Source organism: Lynx canadensis, chromosome D3, assembly GCF_007474595.2.
Source record: "Lynx canadensis isolate LIC74 chromosome D3, mLynCan4.pri.v2, whole genome shotgun sequence".
NCBI classification, from domain to species: domain Eukaryota; kingdom Metazoa; phylum Chordata; class Mammalia; order Carnivora; family Felidae; genus Lynx; species Lynx canadensis.
The window spans coordinates 45590554-45604726 of NC_044314.2; the positions used below are offsets into that span (position 1 = coordinate 45590554).

Sequence of the window (14173 nt, forward strand, 5' to 3'; positions counted from 1 at the left end):
AGAATAAGATCGATCAAGGACCTTGCTGACCAATGGATGATACAGACAAGTAAATTTGCAATTATAACACATGCAACAGATATCTTCTACTGAGTACCTTCTATGTGCCAGTAACTATACTGGGCAAAGCAAATAAAAAAAAATTAAGCTCCTGTCTTTTAATGAAGCCCAAGGAGTCTGGTTAAGGGGAGAACAGCAGTTATAATACATCCAACTGCTAAAACACAGGTCTTTCCAGAATGGCAGGAAGCACAGGGAAGACTGGCCGTAGACAGTCAGAGTGGGCACCTCGGAGGACTTGAGTGGAGACCAAAGGGCTCACGTTCCATTGGTGGGTGCCATTGGCATTGCACAGGATCATGGTCATTTAGAATTTATTAAGTGCTAGAATTTATTAAGCACTTACAGTATGCCAGGCGCTATTCTAAACTTTTTTCCTATATTAACTCATTTAATCCTCACAACAGTCCTCCCATGCTATAAACAAAGACACAAACATAAAGAGGTGAAGGATGTTGCCCCAAATTACACAACATGTAAGTGGCAGAACCACAATTTGAATCCAAGTTTCTGGGCACCAGAGCCTAAGCACATCATGACTGCAATATACTCTTACTATACAGACAGGGGCCCAGGAGTCTGCTGAAGTCAGGGAAGGCTTCCAAGAAGAGGTAACATGTGGAGTCATTCCAAAAAGTTCTCTGAGAGTTCATTGAGCAAGGGGGTGATGACAGGGTGAGGCCGAGGGTGTATGAGCCAAGGTATGCAGGATGAGAGACAAGTGTTTTTGAGGAAAAGCATTTACTTTTGTTAGCTAGATGGTGAGGCGGGGGTTGAGGGTTGGTGGGAACCAATAAGGGGGTTGGCAGAGAGTATATTTTGGTCTGCATTTGTTGGTTTCCAAGAAAGAGGAGCTTATACAAATAGGTCAAGTTCAAGGATATGAAGGCATCCCATGGACAGCCAAGGACAAGAAACTAATTACAGCTGGGACACATGTGGAGGTTGTTCCCTCTTCCGTGGGTGGCACTGCTTCAGTCTCAGCTTCAACTCTGTTCCCTGAGTCACACAACAGCGGAGGTGGCCTGGATTAGGATAATGGCATTGGGACTGGAGAGCATGAGCCAAAAGGGACAGCTGTGACATGAACATGAGGGAGCAGTGAAGGTGACTACTAGGTTCCTAGCTTGCGTGCACTGCAGAGACAGGAACCAAGGAAGGAGGAGCAGGTCTGGAGGGTGTTATGGACTGAACTGTGAGCCCCCAAATGCATATGTTGAAGCCCTAACTCCCAGTGTAGCCATATTTGGAGATGGGGTCTTTAAGGAGGTAATTCCATTAAATGAGCTCATAAGGGTAGGGCCCTAATCCAATAGGGCTGGTGTCCTTATGAGAAGAGAGAGAGACACCAGAGATATCTCTTTCTTTCTCTCTCTCTCTCTCTCTCTCTCTCTCTCTCTCTCTCTCTCTTTCTCTCTACACACAAGCACAGAGAAGAAACCACGTGAGGACACAGAGAAAAGGCAGCTATCCACAAGCCAGGAAGAGAGGTCTCACCAGGACCCTGAGAGCACCTTGATCTTGGACTTCCAGCTTCCAGAACTGTGAGAAACCAAATTTCTGTTGTTCAACCCACCCAGTTTGTGGTATTTGGTTATGGCAGCCCAAGGTGACTCCTACAGAGGGAAAGATAATTAATCCACACTTGGATGAAGACAATAGGTGGATTTAAAGCAAGTCATGAGTTGGAGTCCACAGGGCTTGGTGCTTCAGTGTAAGTGCAGGGTGAGGGAGAGCATGACCGAGGAGGAAGGGATGTTGTCCATGTTTGAGTTGTGGATAGAGGGTGAACTGTGGTGACTTTCATTGAGTCTGAGATTTGGGAGTTGCCCCGGGGCTGGGAGGGAAGGCGTATTTAGGATTTCCTGGTTAGAAGCAAGGATTGTTAACTGTAGGGATGGAGGGGGACTATAATGAAAGTGGAACCTCCTTGAAAATCAAGGTCAGGATTCTAGCAGGATCCTGGGGGCCTCCTGGGGAAAGGTGAGTCTGGATACAGAGCAGTGCCCTGGTCCCCACCCCCAGGCCTCTCAGCAGGAACAAGACCCAGGAGCAGGACTGGGCTGATTCAATGATTCTGCTGCCCTTTCCTCTCATTGTTGGTTGACTTACTCTTGTCGTAGTTCCTAGAAAGAGATACGGTTGGATTCAAGAGTTTCAATCCAGGCTTCTAGTTAGCCTAGGGATTGGTTGTCCAAGGACCTATCTTTGATCAGTCAGGACTGGTGGTCATATGATGGAATGAATACTTGGCCCAACAAATCTGTCCCTTCATCAGTGGCTGTGAGCAAAACAGCATCCCATAGAAGGGTCTGAGATGTGCCAGACAGGGTAATGGAAACATCTAGGGTCGGGGTGGTAGGAAGATCATTATTGTGGTTTTAGGCTTGCTAGGCATATTTGGAAAATAGGCACATATCATTTTAGTTCAGTTTTTTCAACAAACGAACTCATACTTGACATTGAGATTCTTTACTTGTTTAATAAAATACCTTGGAGATCATTCCGTTCCATTCCACTCCATTCCATTCCATTCCATTCCATTTCATTCCATTCCATTCCATTCCATTCCATTCCATTCCATTCCATTCCATTCCATTCCATTCCATTTCATTCCATTCCATTCCATTCCATTCCATTCCATTCCATTATTCTTTCTATCTACAGCTAGTATTCTGTTGAATAGATGAGACATAGTTGATTTCTTCACCATCGGCCTCTAGAGTTAGGTTATATCCAATGATGCTTTATTACAAACAACCCTTCCAGAACAGTCTTGTGCATTTTCCTTTGTGTCCAGCCTAGACCCCTAGAAATGAATTGCCGATTTGAAAGGGATGTGCATTTTGCAGGCTGAAGGGTACTGCTAAACCGTCCTCTAAAAACATTGTACCAAGTTGTGCCCCTAGCAGAAGAAGATGTATGTGCTGATTTATACAAATGTTTCTTAAACTATTTTGAGTCATAGACCCCTTTAGATCCTACTGAAAGCTGTGAATCCTTGTGCTAGAGAAATATACAAATGTGTGTACAGAACATATATGTATGTGTATATAAATCCCTCAGCCAAACAGTCTCTCTCCCTAGGAATTATGAGGAGAGTAGGCACATGTACACATATGTATACGAGTGCATGCATATATACATATTTGGATGCATGAACATATGCAGAACATTTTACATACAATTTCTGTGGGTTTACAGACCATCTGAAGACTGCCCACGAACTCCAAGACTTTATACTCAAGAGCCCTGAATAGACGTTTATGAAGGGGTCTCCCAGTCTAGAACAGTCAGTCTCAGTCTTAGCTGCACATTCAAATCTCCTGGAGAACTTTGAAAAATCTTCATGCCTGGGCCACTTCCCAAACCAAGCCAGTCAGATTCTCTAGGCATCACTACTTTTTTTTTTTTTTTTCAAGTTTTCCAGGTAATTCTAACATGCACTCTGTGGCAAGAACCACTGCAGTCTAGGAGAAAGCTATCCAAGGATAGAAAGAAGTAATTTGAAGACAAAACAGGGAGTGTTACAGGGGCTCTTAGGAGCCTCAGACCTAACTACAGGAGCTTTTGTTTTTGATGCAGGTGGGGGTGTGCGATTGATGCACGTGTTTCTTTGGGAAAATGCTCAGCATACTCTCAAGGAGAGAAAATGAACATCCATGGGACCTAAGTTAAACACTTTTTAGACATTGCAATTTTTGCTGTATCTGTTTCTCCAGAGAGGGTGAGGGGTGTCTGAAGTTATGCAGCAATGTTCATATTTCTTAAAAGCCCTCCAGCTCTCTACCCACCCCCCCCCCGCCCCCCCACATAATTCTAAGATGTAGCCAATGTTGCAAGTCACTTGCAATGGGGAGCCTCCCAATGAGAGGAAGCCCCAAGGAGTGAAAGTGGAAGGAAGAAAACCAAATGCAACTCCAAGAACTTGCAGCTCAACCAAAGGGCAGCTCATTCTCCCTGGCAGATGGCTCTGACCAAAGGGCCTGGCTGCAAGGGTTGAAAGCAGTGACCGTGTGTGCTTCAAGCCAATGGGAAGCTTCCGGAGAAGTAGCATTGGAAGCTGGGTCTTAAAGGATTGAGACAATTGAGATCAGCAGAGGGGGGAAAAGGAGGAATTTCCCAGTTGGAAAGGAGGCTGGTAGTTAGCGCTGTTCAATGCTCCTAACAGCACTCCCATGATAGGCTCAGCCATGGAAGTCACATTAAAGATTCCTCTTCTCATCCTGCTGAATTGGCTCAGGAAGGCTTACCAGGCTCCACACCATCAACCATAGGGCATATCTATCTACCTCGTCCCATGCCAGTGGTTCACAAAGCGGGCTCCAGGAATCAGCAGCAGCAACATCACTTGGGAGGCTGCTCATTTTCAGGCCTCACCCAGGACGTGCTGCATCAGACACATGGGTAGGCTTCGCACTCTGTTTTAGACAGGCCCTCTGGGGGATTCAGGTGCACACTCAGGTTCAAGGATCCGGGTCTTGAGGACTGACAGCCGTATCTCCTTCTCCATCACTGTTCTCTCTGAGTCTTTCCCACAGAGGGCTGGACTCACCTCAGGGAGACATAAGGGAGAACGCTGGGAAATCAGACTGGATTAAGGTTTGGGGAGTTTGGGACTCGCAGCTAAAGTAAGAAAGGAGCCATGATAACTTTTAATTTTTTTTTCAATGTTTATTTATTTTTGAGAGAGAGAAAGACAGAGCACAAGCAGGGGAGGGGCAGAGAGAGAGGGAGACACAGAATCTGAAGCAGGCTCCAGGCTCTGAACTGTCAGCACAGAGCCCGACGTGGGGTTCAGACTCACAGACAGCGAGATCATAACCTGAGCTGAAGTCAGACGCTCAACCAACTGAGCCACTCAGGTGCCCCAAGCCATGATAACTTTTAGATCAGGGAAGAAAAAGTATAACATGAAGTAGGGGACCACATAATAGTATTTTAAGAATGCCAGTGGACCCCAATACCTCCGGAAATGGTAGGCAAAAATTGGTTGTGAGGGTCATCTTCTGAGGAAGAGGTTTCATAACTTTCATGCAAGTTTCAAATGAATTTACAGCCCCAAAATGATTTAGTAGCCATTGCTAGAGAGAAAATTATTTTCTGATTGCTCAGTTATATTACCTTTTGAGGTAGCATTTCTCAAAATGTGGTCAGATTCATATTAGAATTGTCTGAACTGTGTGTTAAAAAAATGTACTTTTTTTTTTTATAGAGAGAGTGTGTACTCAGGGGAGGGGGAGAGAGAGAGAGAGAGAGAGAGAGAGAGAGAGAGAGAGAGAGAGAGAATCTTAAGCAAGCTCCACACCCAGTGTGGAGCCCCAACTGGGTCTTGATCTCATGATTATGGGATCATGACCTGAGCCGAAATCAAGAGTCAGACGCTTAACCAACTGAGTCACCCAGGCGCCCCTAGAAATGTACTCTTGAGCTGTACCCTAGCTAGGCCTACTAAATCAGAATCTCTGGAGTTGGCACCCAAGAATCTGCATTTTAAAAGAAGCTCCATAGGTGATGCTGGTTGATTCTGATGCACTCTCAGAGGTACATGCACTGCCCCAGGCTTTAAATCTAAAAGCCAATAATTTTGGGAAAACAAAGTTAACAGTGAAGTTAGAAAGTACCAAAGCTCCTAAAGCATGGTGCGAAGGCACACACACACACAAACTTACAATACCCCAAAGGCCACAGAATTGGGAACAGTAGCCAGAGCAAAGATTTTCCTGGGCATTTCAGTGATTGTTCATTTAAAGTTGTACTGTTATGTTACCATATGGAGGGGACAGAAGACCTGAAGTGAGTTTCCTCCTCAAACTCTTGACAGTTCAACTCAACTTCCCAGAGTTGAATGAAGACTGAATTAATGTCCTTTTTTATGGCCGATAGAAACAAGATAACTACAAGAAAGGCAGAAGGAAAACTACTGACTTCATGGACCTACTGAAGGTTCACTCCTCCCTGGAGTCAGACCAGGTGTGGTTCTAGAATCTTCTGCCCTTCCTGCCCCTTAGCATGTGCTTGGCAGAGTTTGCAAAAATCTACTGGTTACATATTTTGAATTACACATTTTGAAATATGTAGTACTGTAACAGTAAACCAGTGAGATTGACTTCACGGAAATACCCTCTAATGGAAAGAATGTTTGTTTTCCTGGGCCCTGGAAATAGAACTGAAGGACTTGGTGGATTGTTAAGAAAGTGTAGGTGCTCCAGAGCCTGACCGTCATTAGCTATGTGATGTTGGGCAAGTTATTTAAGCCCTCCGGGTTTCTACTCATCTGGAAAATAAGAACAGTCTTCACATGTATTCATGAGAACAACTTGAGAGTGTTAACACAAAAGACCAGACCTGCAGCCAGGATTCACCAAATGTTAAGAAAGAAATAGGGTGCATATGTATTTTTCCAGAGTTCTGTACTTTCTGAATCTTCTCCAATGAAGACCCACTGCCTTTATAATCTAAAGAGTATGATAAACCACGGCTTTTTTTTTTTTTTTTTTAAGGGAATGAGCCATAAAGAGAGAAAAAAACAGTAAAACAGATGCAATCATGGTCAGAGGAGTCTGCTTTTATTTGGAGTAATGACAATATATGACCCTGGGGGTATCCTAATCAGAGTACAGACTGCAGGAAGAGTAAAATTTGAAGCATTATGAGTTCTATACTGGTATCTACCATGCCCTGGCTCGGCAAACTTAGATCCCAAAATAGAGCTGTTAGGTCACAAGGTTTCCTGCTTTCCCGCCCCTCTCCGAGGCTGTTCTCTTCCATCAGGTGCAAAGCCTGGATCTCCAGCATCAAATTAAAGAAATAGAACAAACCCATCCCAGGGCTTCTTTAAATATTCAGATAAACCCATGTGCCCCTATGCCTTAAATTAAGCTTTCCTAAGAAAAAGTAAGTCAATTAGTTCAAAATGTGGGTTAGTGCTTCTGGGTATTTAAAAGGGGATTTTTTTTTTCTTTTTTAGTTCATTTGGAAACATAGCCACAGGGCAGGTATATACCCACTCCTCAGCACATCCTGTGAATTGCCATGATATATCTAGATACGAATTTCTGATATCTAGAGCTTTAAAATCCAGTTCTTAAACTTTCTCAAAGTTGTGAAGATATTAAAATATAAGCTTTAAATTTTATTTTGCTTTTCTCTTTTATTTTATAAGCTTTATCTTCACTGTCATTACCCATATTCATCCAAGGGTGCTTGACATCACCATAGAATATTGAGACGACACAATTTTACCCTAACTGGACTTCTTCCTTCCTTCAACAAATAATTACTCTCTAAAGTTTACAAACAAAAGTAGTCTCCAAGACATTATGCAATGTTGTTCTAGAGCAAACTTTGCGACAGGTACTGAAAAATTCATTTATCCAAGTGGTCCGGATGCTGCAAACCAAACCTTACCAAAATATAAGTAAAATTACATATTTCCGAAGAAAATTCATCTTCTTCAGAAGCCATTTCTGGGTCATAGGACACGAATATTTCCATGGCTTTCGAGAAACTGCCTACCTGCTTTCTTAAAAGGCTATCTTAATTGAGGTTGACAATTAAAAAATTTGAGAATAACATTTTCATACCAACATTTGGGCATAAAGTGGTATTTTACATTTTTGTTGTTTGTTTTGCTTTGGGTTTAGTGAATAGGCTACTTTTTTGAAATGTAGCAAGTAGTTTTAGGAAAATTTTATGTTCTAAGACAACTTTAAATAGCTCCTCCATTATTTAAAATATATGTATTTGTGACATGATAATAACATGCAACTTTATCTCCCTTTCCACCTTAATTAGTATTGCAATGGCACAGAAATATATTTTATTAATAAGAGGACTTTAACTTCCACTTTACTCACAAATATCCTTTATTTTTTCTTAAAAAAATTGTTTTTAATGTTTATTTATTTTTGAGAGACAGAGACAGAGCATGAGCAGGGGAGGGGGAGAGAGAGAGGGAGACACAGAATCTGAAGCAGGCTCTAGGCTCTGAGCTGTCAGCACAGAGCCTGATGTGGGGCTTGAACTCACGGACCATGAGATCATGACCTGATTCGAAGTCAACTGACTGAGCCTCCCAGGCGCCCCTCCCACATATCCTTTAAGGAGATATGACTAGAAGACAAAAAACAACTATCATTAATTTTATGTTTAACTTTGACAGGCTTTACATTTGATTTCTCTATTAATCAGGTGAAGTTTCATCATCACATTGTTATAACAAAGAGCAAACTTTTAAGCTCCACAAAAACCACAATTTACTTATGGAAAACTACATTCTCCACATACATTACTTGTTTTAAAAACAGCCTAGGGACTGGAGGTGATTATTAGGTAGAAAGATCAAGAATTACAGTTACCAGGCAGCACTTAGAAACTAAAAATTCTACTCCTGTCAATCACTGTGTTAAGTTCACTCTGACCTGTTTTTTGACAAAGCATCAAAGATAAAAATAGGTAGTACCCTCCTTGTCCCCAGGAGATTTATGCAGAACAGCCCAGGGTTTCAAGAGAAAACACCTCATTCTAGTCTGGTTGGGTTTGTGGGCATTCCTTCTGCCTCTAAAATTCTTGACTGTCATTTCTTCTAAGACCCAGATGGGTTGCTACCTCTAAAAGCCCAGGAAAATAGTGCTAGTGTTTTAGGTACCAAGTGACAAAGATGTTTCCTAGGGCATGTCTGCTCTGCTCACAATCCAAGCTTAGGACTCCGCTTCAGTACTCTTCTGGCTTTGCAAAATTTGATTCCCAAATCAAATGACACACAGGAGTATTTTAATGGTACGAAACTGTTCCTCTGAAGACTTTTTTTTTCTTTCATTCTTTGGTTCCTAGAGGCTGTATGTGGTCAAGTGACTAAGGTGTGAGCTGCAAAGCCAAGCTTTCGTGCCCTATAGAGGTCTGGGAGACATTGGGCAAGTGGCTTAACCTTTGTGAGCCCTTCTGGCCTTGCTTTCCTTTTTTACACTCAAACCTGGAAAATACAGCCTTAACAAATATGAGCTAACAGTTGAACACTTACTAGTGTTCCAGACACTGTATTATGTACTTCACTCATTTTAACTCATTTAATTCTTGGCAATAATCCTATGCAGTAGGGGCTATTAACTACAATCCAGATCATAAAATAATGAAAGAACCAACATATTTTTTAAAAAGGCAACTAGATGGGGCACCTGGCTGGCTCAGTGGGTAGAACATGCGACTCCTGATCTCAGGGTTGTAGGTCCGAGCTCCACGTTGGGTGTAGAGATTATGTAAAAGAAGTAGAATCTTCAAAAATAGTAAAAAAAAATTTAAAGGCAACTGGGAAGGCCAAACTAGGATTCAAACCCATGCAGTCCTGTTTCAAAGATGAAGTTTTAACCACTCCGCACCACAACCTTTTGTTGAGGTTAGCTTTCTCCCCACGTATAAATATTTGCGTGTTTACTGAATGTCTACTATGCGCCAACCACTCTGCTAAAATATGCTACGGAACTGTATTGAAAATGAACCAGAGATGCAGGAAGAAATAAGACATAGTTTCTGTGCTCTTGTGGAGTTATTTTTCTTTTCTTCCACTTTGTAGAGTTAGAGTACACGGGTTCTTGTTTCATTTGAGTTCAAAACATATTGCTCATGATTTTCAAGTGAATTCAACAGAAATTAACGGTGAAATTTTGAAACAAGGATATATCAGAATGGCTTCAATTTGAATTACTATTTAAACTCCATAGTATTTTATGAATTGTTAAGTAATCAAATCAAGAAAGCATGGCTTGAGAGTAATGAACTAAATGCTTTTTCTGGTCTCTGCCCCCAAGAGCCCACAAAACTTCTTGAATTTATCAATTTAAATCCTCCCAATCCACCTCTTTTAATACATGGATACCTCCATTCCTCACTCTACTTCTGCAATAACTTCCTACAGTATGTTTGTACCAGAGGGTAAATTATGGCAGGAAAACATTAAACCAGAGCAGTCTTCACATATATTTTAAGTTGCAAATAATAATGTTTCCTTGCAGTTGCTGTTTCGTCCTGATTTTTTTGAAAAAAAAAAAATTTATTACGTTTCTTTATTTTTGAGAGACAGACAGAGACAGAGCATGAGCGAGGGAGGGGAAGAGAGAGAGGGAGACACAGAATCGGAAGCAGGCTCCAGGCTCTGAGCTGTCAGCACAGAGCCCGACACGGGGTTTGAAGCCACGAACCGTGAGATTATGACCTGAGCCGTTCAGACACTCAACCGACTGAGCCACCCAGGCGCCCCTCGTCCTGATTTTTAATGTAGAAATTCAGATCCATGATATTTTAAGATTTTTTACCAAGAAGTTTCTTGCTAAATATGGATTTAACTAGGGGCATCTGGGTAGCTCAGTCATTTAAGCATCACACTCTTGGTTTCAGCTCAGGTTGTGATCTTCATGGCTTGCGGGTTCAAGTCCCGCGTCAGGCTCTCTGCTGTCAATGTGGAGCCTGCTTTGGATCCTCTGTCTGCCTTGCTCTCTCTCTCTCTCAGAAATAAATAAACATTTTTTAAAAAAGAGAACTATTTTAAGAAATAAATAAAAATAAATAAATATAGACTTAACTAAATGGAGATCTTCATTCATTGATTGGGGTGCTCACCATGGCCCAGGCTCCAGCCTAAACTACAAAGGTATATCAGTGTAGCAGAGGAAACAGGCAGATAAAAAGCAACTACACCAGTGATATAATAGATGCAGCTCAGTAGGTCGGAAGCAAAAAGGAGGAAGAGCAGAATGTGTGTCTATATGGTATATAACCTTTCATCAAGTGGGACCATGAAATGGGAGTAGTGGGTTGTAAAATGAGGGGGAGACATTTGGAGTTTTTCCTTCCAAAATAATGTCACCACTTGCAAGTAATCTAAGAAATGGAGCAGCACAAATACATGGATGGTACTTTTTAATGATTATGAAAGAGAGAGAAAATGTGGAGTATCTTGGCGAAGATAGAAACATCTTACCATAGCTTTTAGAGTAATGAATTCTGACAGTGAAATAATTGCAATAAATGTTTCATACAATACTGGGATAATTTGATATAAAGAAGCTATGCATTCTGCACAAGTAATAAAGAAATCATCCTTATAAAGGAGCTATCCAGTTATAATTGGTGGGTGACTTCAATGGATTTTATGACAAGACAGAATCTAAGTAGAGGAATCCCAACTGGGCTGATAGGCAGAAGACAGACCCTGTTGCCTCTTTACCAGAATAATAACAAAGCCTTTTTGATTCTCTCAGTTTGGTACTGAATGGATGGTGCCGCAGGATGTTTTTAAGGAATCATTTACTAAACCTGGAGTTGAACTCCTTTATAAACTCAACTGTAGTTTTGTGTTACTGGGTTTTAAAAATTAAGCAACTTGTTTGTTTGTTTGTTTGTTTTTGGTGGCGGTTGAGAAGCGTTTTTCTGGATGTTCTTCCTAAAAAATACTGTAGATTCTAACCTGAAGAGGTCTTTCCCAATATTTGATGAAGAATCATTAATGGGCAAAGAATTTTGGTAGGTTTTCAGGAGCTGGTGCCACGAAGCAGATTCACAGTTGCCAGAAAATCAGGCCAAGGCATACTTTCCAAGGTGTGTTTTTCACACCTAAGGTCTGCGAGGGTCCTGCCCGTTGTTTGCAAACCCTTCAAGCAGCATCTGAAACTGTTGCTTTGCTAAGTCCGTTAAAAATTTATTTGCACTTGGGGTTTTTTGGTTCTGCTACTGCCCACCATCGCCCTCTCCCCTCTGGCTTTTGCCGGTAGAGACCTGCCCTGGGGGGTATTTTGTCCTGGGAGCACAAAACTATTTTCTTTTCTGGAAATAAGTTGACGTCAACTGGGAGCTGTTTTTGGTTGCTTTGTTTCCCGGAGCGTCCAACCCAGCACACCGCCTCCGGCAAACTGCGAGCAATTCAAAGCAGCTCGCCCAACAGGGAGGGGAGCTGGCGGAGGTGGGGGGTGGGGGGGGGGTGAAGGGGGGCTCGACTGCAAAAGTGCTCTGCACCGGGGCTGGAACGTGGGCCAGTGTCCCCAGCTCAGCCCCTCGGCGCACTGCGCTCGCCGTGAGGGCCACGGGAGAGCAGCCCCTGGTAGGTAACTTGCTGGGCGCCCACCTGAGGTTTCAACACTGCTGAAATTCCCTAACCGATTGTTCTGGCGGCCGGAAAACTGGGAGCATCCCGGGACAAAGGGCCAGCCGTCCGGAAGTAGCGCAGTGCGACTGGTGTGTGCGCGGGTCGCGCGTGCAACTAACTTAGCTGCCTAGTGCCCTGAGCTCCGGGAAACAAACAAACGCCTTCCTACACATTTCCGGGGACGTTGGGCATTTTTGACAAAGCCGGCAGCACCTCGGGGATGATTCCCGAAGAGTGCAACCACCGAACTCCTCACCTCCCCGGACGGTTCTCTGCGGACAACAGGACGCATGAGAGCGTGTGTCGTGTGTCTGTTTGCCCGAGGAACGGGAGGGGGCCCGGGAGGCACGGACTTGCCCCAGCTTGTTCACACCTGGCGCAATTTCCCCAAAGCTCTGCCGCGTACAGGGTCGAGGAAACACGCGGAGGGCGAACACAGATTGCTGGAGAAGAGTCAATTCCCACTTAGACGCCCACGCGGCCCAGAGACCTAGTGCCCCTCCCTTCTTTTTTTTTTTTAAATTACAAGTTGACGGATGGGTTTCTATTGATGCGTAAAGTTATAAGCTGCCCAGAAAGCAAGACGGGGGAGTCCGGGAGGGGGGAACCGGCAATTGACAAGTCTACAGCCCTAGTGCCTAGAATTCGGTCTCGAGGGCAAATTCGAGGACGCCCTGGAGGGGACAGAGAGGCTGCCTCACAGCAGGGTCTGCGCGCTCTGGGGTCGCGCTGCTGGGACTCGTCTCCGTTGGTTCCCCTTAGCCCCCGGGACTTGGAGCTGGCGGAGCGCCAGGGGACACTTGGGCTGCCCGAGGAGGAGAAAATTAGGATGCCGTGCGAGCTCGACATGGAAGGGGTTGTGCCGCCAAAGAAAACAACCGAAGTCTCCCGCAGCTCTGGGGGCGCTGCCCCTGGGCCGGGAGAGAGGGAGGCGGGGACGCGAGGACGCGCCCGGAGTCTGGGCGCGCCGGGGGCGGGCGTTCGGCTGGAAGTGGGACAGTGTCTCCTATGGGAAAGCGGGACCCGGCGAGCTCTTTGGCCGCCTTTCCAGTTTCGGAGGTATCCGCCCCCGTGCGCCGGAGGCAGCGCAGCCCCGAGGGCGAAAGAATGGCGGTTGGCAAACTTGGAACAAGAGCGCGCTCGGGATCCAAATTGCCGGAATTGTGGCGGCGGCGGGGGCGGCCGAGACCCAAGTTCACTTTTTCCGCCCGCCCGCCGACGGGCCTTAGGGATCGGCATTGCTCTAGCTCCAACCAGGTGGAGCGCCTCGCCAGAGGGAGTTGTGTCAATGTGCTCCGAGGCCCGGAGGGCGGCGGCCTAAGCGTGCGGGGAGGGGTCCCTGGGGTCCGGAGCGCCTCTCCCCGAGTCTCCCCTCCCACCCGCCCCTCCCAGTCTTTCTTTCTTGCTCCTTCCCCAGGCTGGCGGGACCGGCGCAGACTTGCCCTAGACCTACGGGGAGCGCCCCGGGTCTTTAATGACAGCTTAAAAGAGGCTGTTGGAAAAGTCGAAAGGGATGAGGCTGACGTGGGGCGTGTTTCGCTCCTTTGCAAGAGTCGGAAAGGGAGCTGGGAGCCGTGCGGCTGGCCCCAGGCCCCCGCGCCTCGCCGCCAGCAAGTAGGTGGGGGAGCCGCCGCCGCCAGCCCCATCCCGCTCCCAAGCCTCGCCCGCTGCGCCCTGGCCGCGGGCGCAGAGAGGGTGCGGGGCCTCGCCGTGCCTCCTCCACCCTGCTCATTAACCTGCCTGCTCCGCTCCGGGCGGCCCCAGACCCGGCTTCTCCGAGCAGCACCCGCGGCCAGCCCGGCTCTGCCGCCTCCCCGAACCCCCGGCTCCGGGGGGCAATGAGGGGGCAGTGGAAGGGGCACTGCTCCTCGGGCATTACTTAGAGAAGCGAGACCGCCCCGCCCTCCCGCCGGCCCTCCCTCTCTCCCGCCCGGGCCCGCGCGCCACTCCGCCAGAGGGTAAGTTGGGAGTGTTTCA

The 14173-nt window shown here is 45.6% G+C and overlaps 1 protein-coding gene across 1 annotated transcript in view; it reads left to right on the top strand.

Moving 5' to 3' along the window:
- Positions 1-14031: 14031 nt before the first annotated feature.
- The window catches only part of KCTD1 (potassium channel tetramerization domain containing 1), a 92960-nt gene continuing 92818 nt past the window's right edge, over positions 14032-14173 (top strand). The window contains exon 1 of the mRNA XM_030336582.1: positions 14032-14154. The gene's annotated coding sequence lies outside the window, so the exon portion shown is untranslated. The remainder of the gene's footprint in view (positions 14155-14173) is intronic.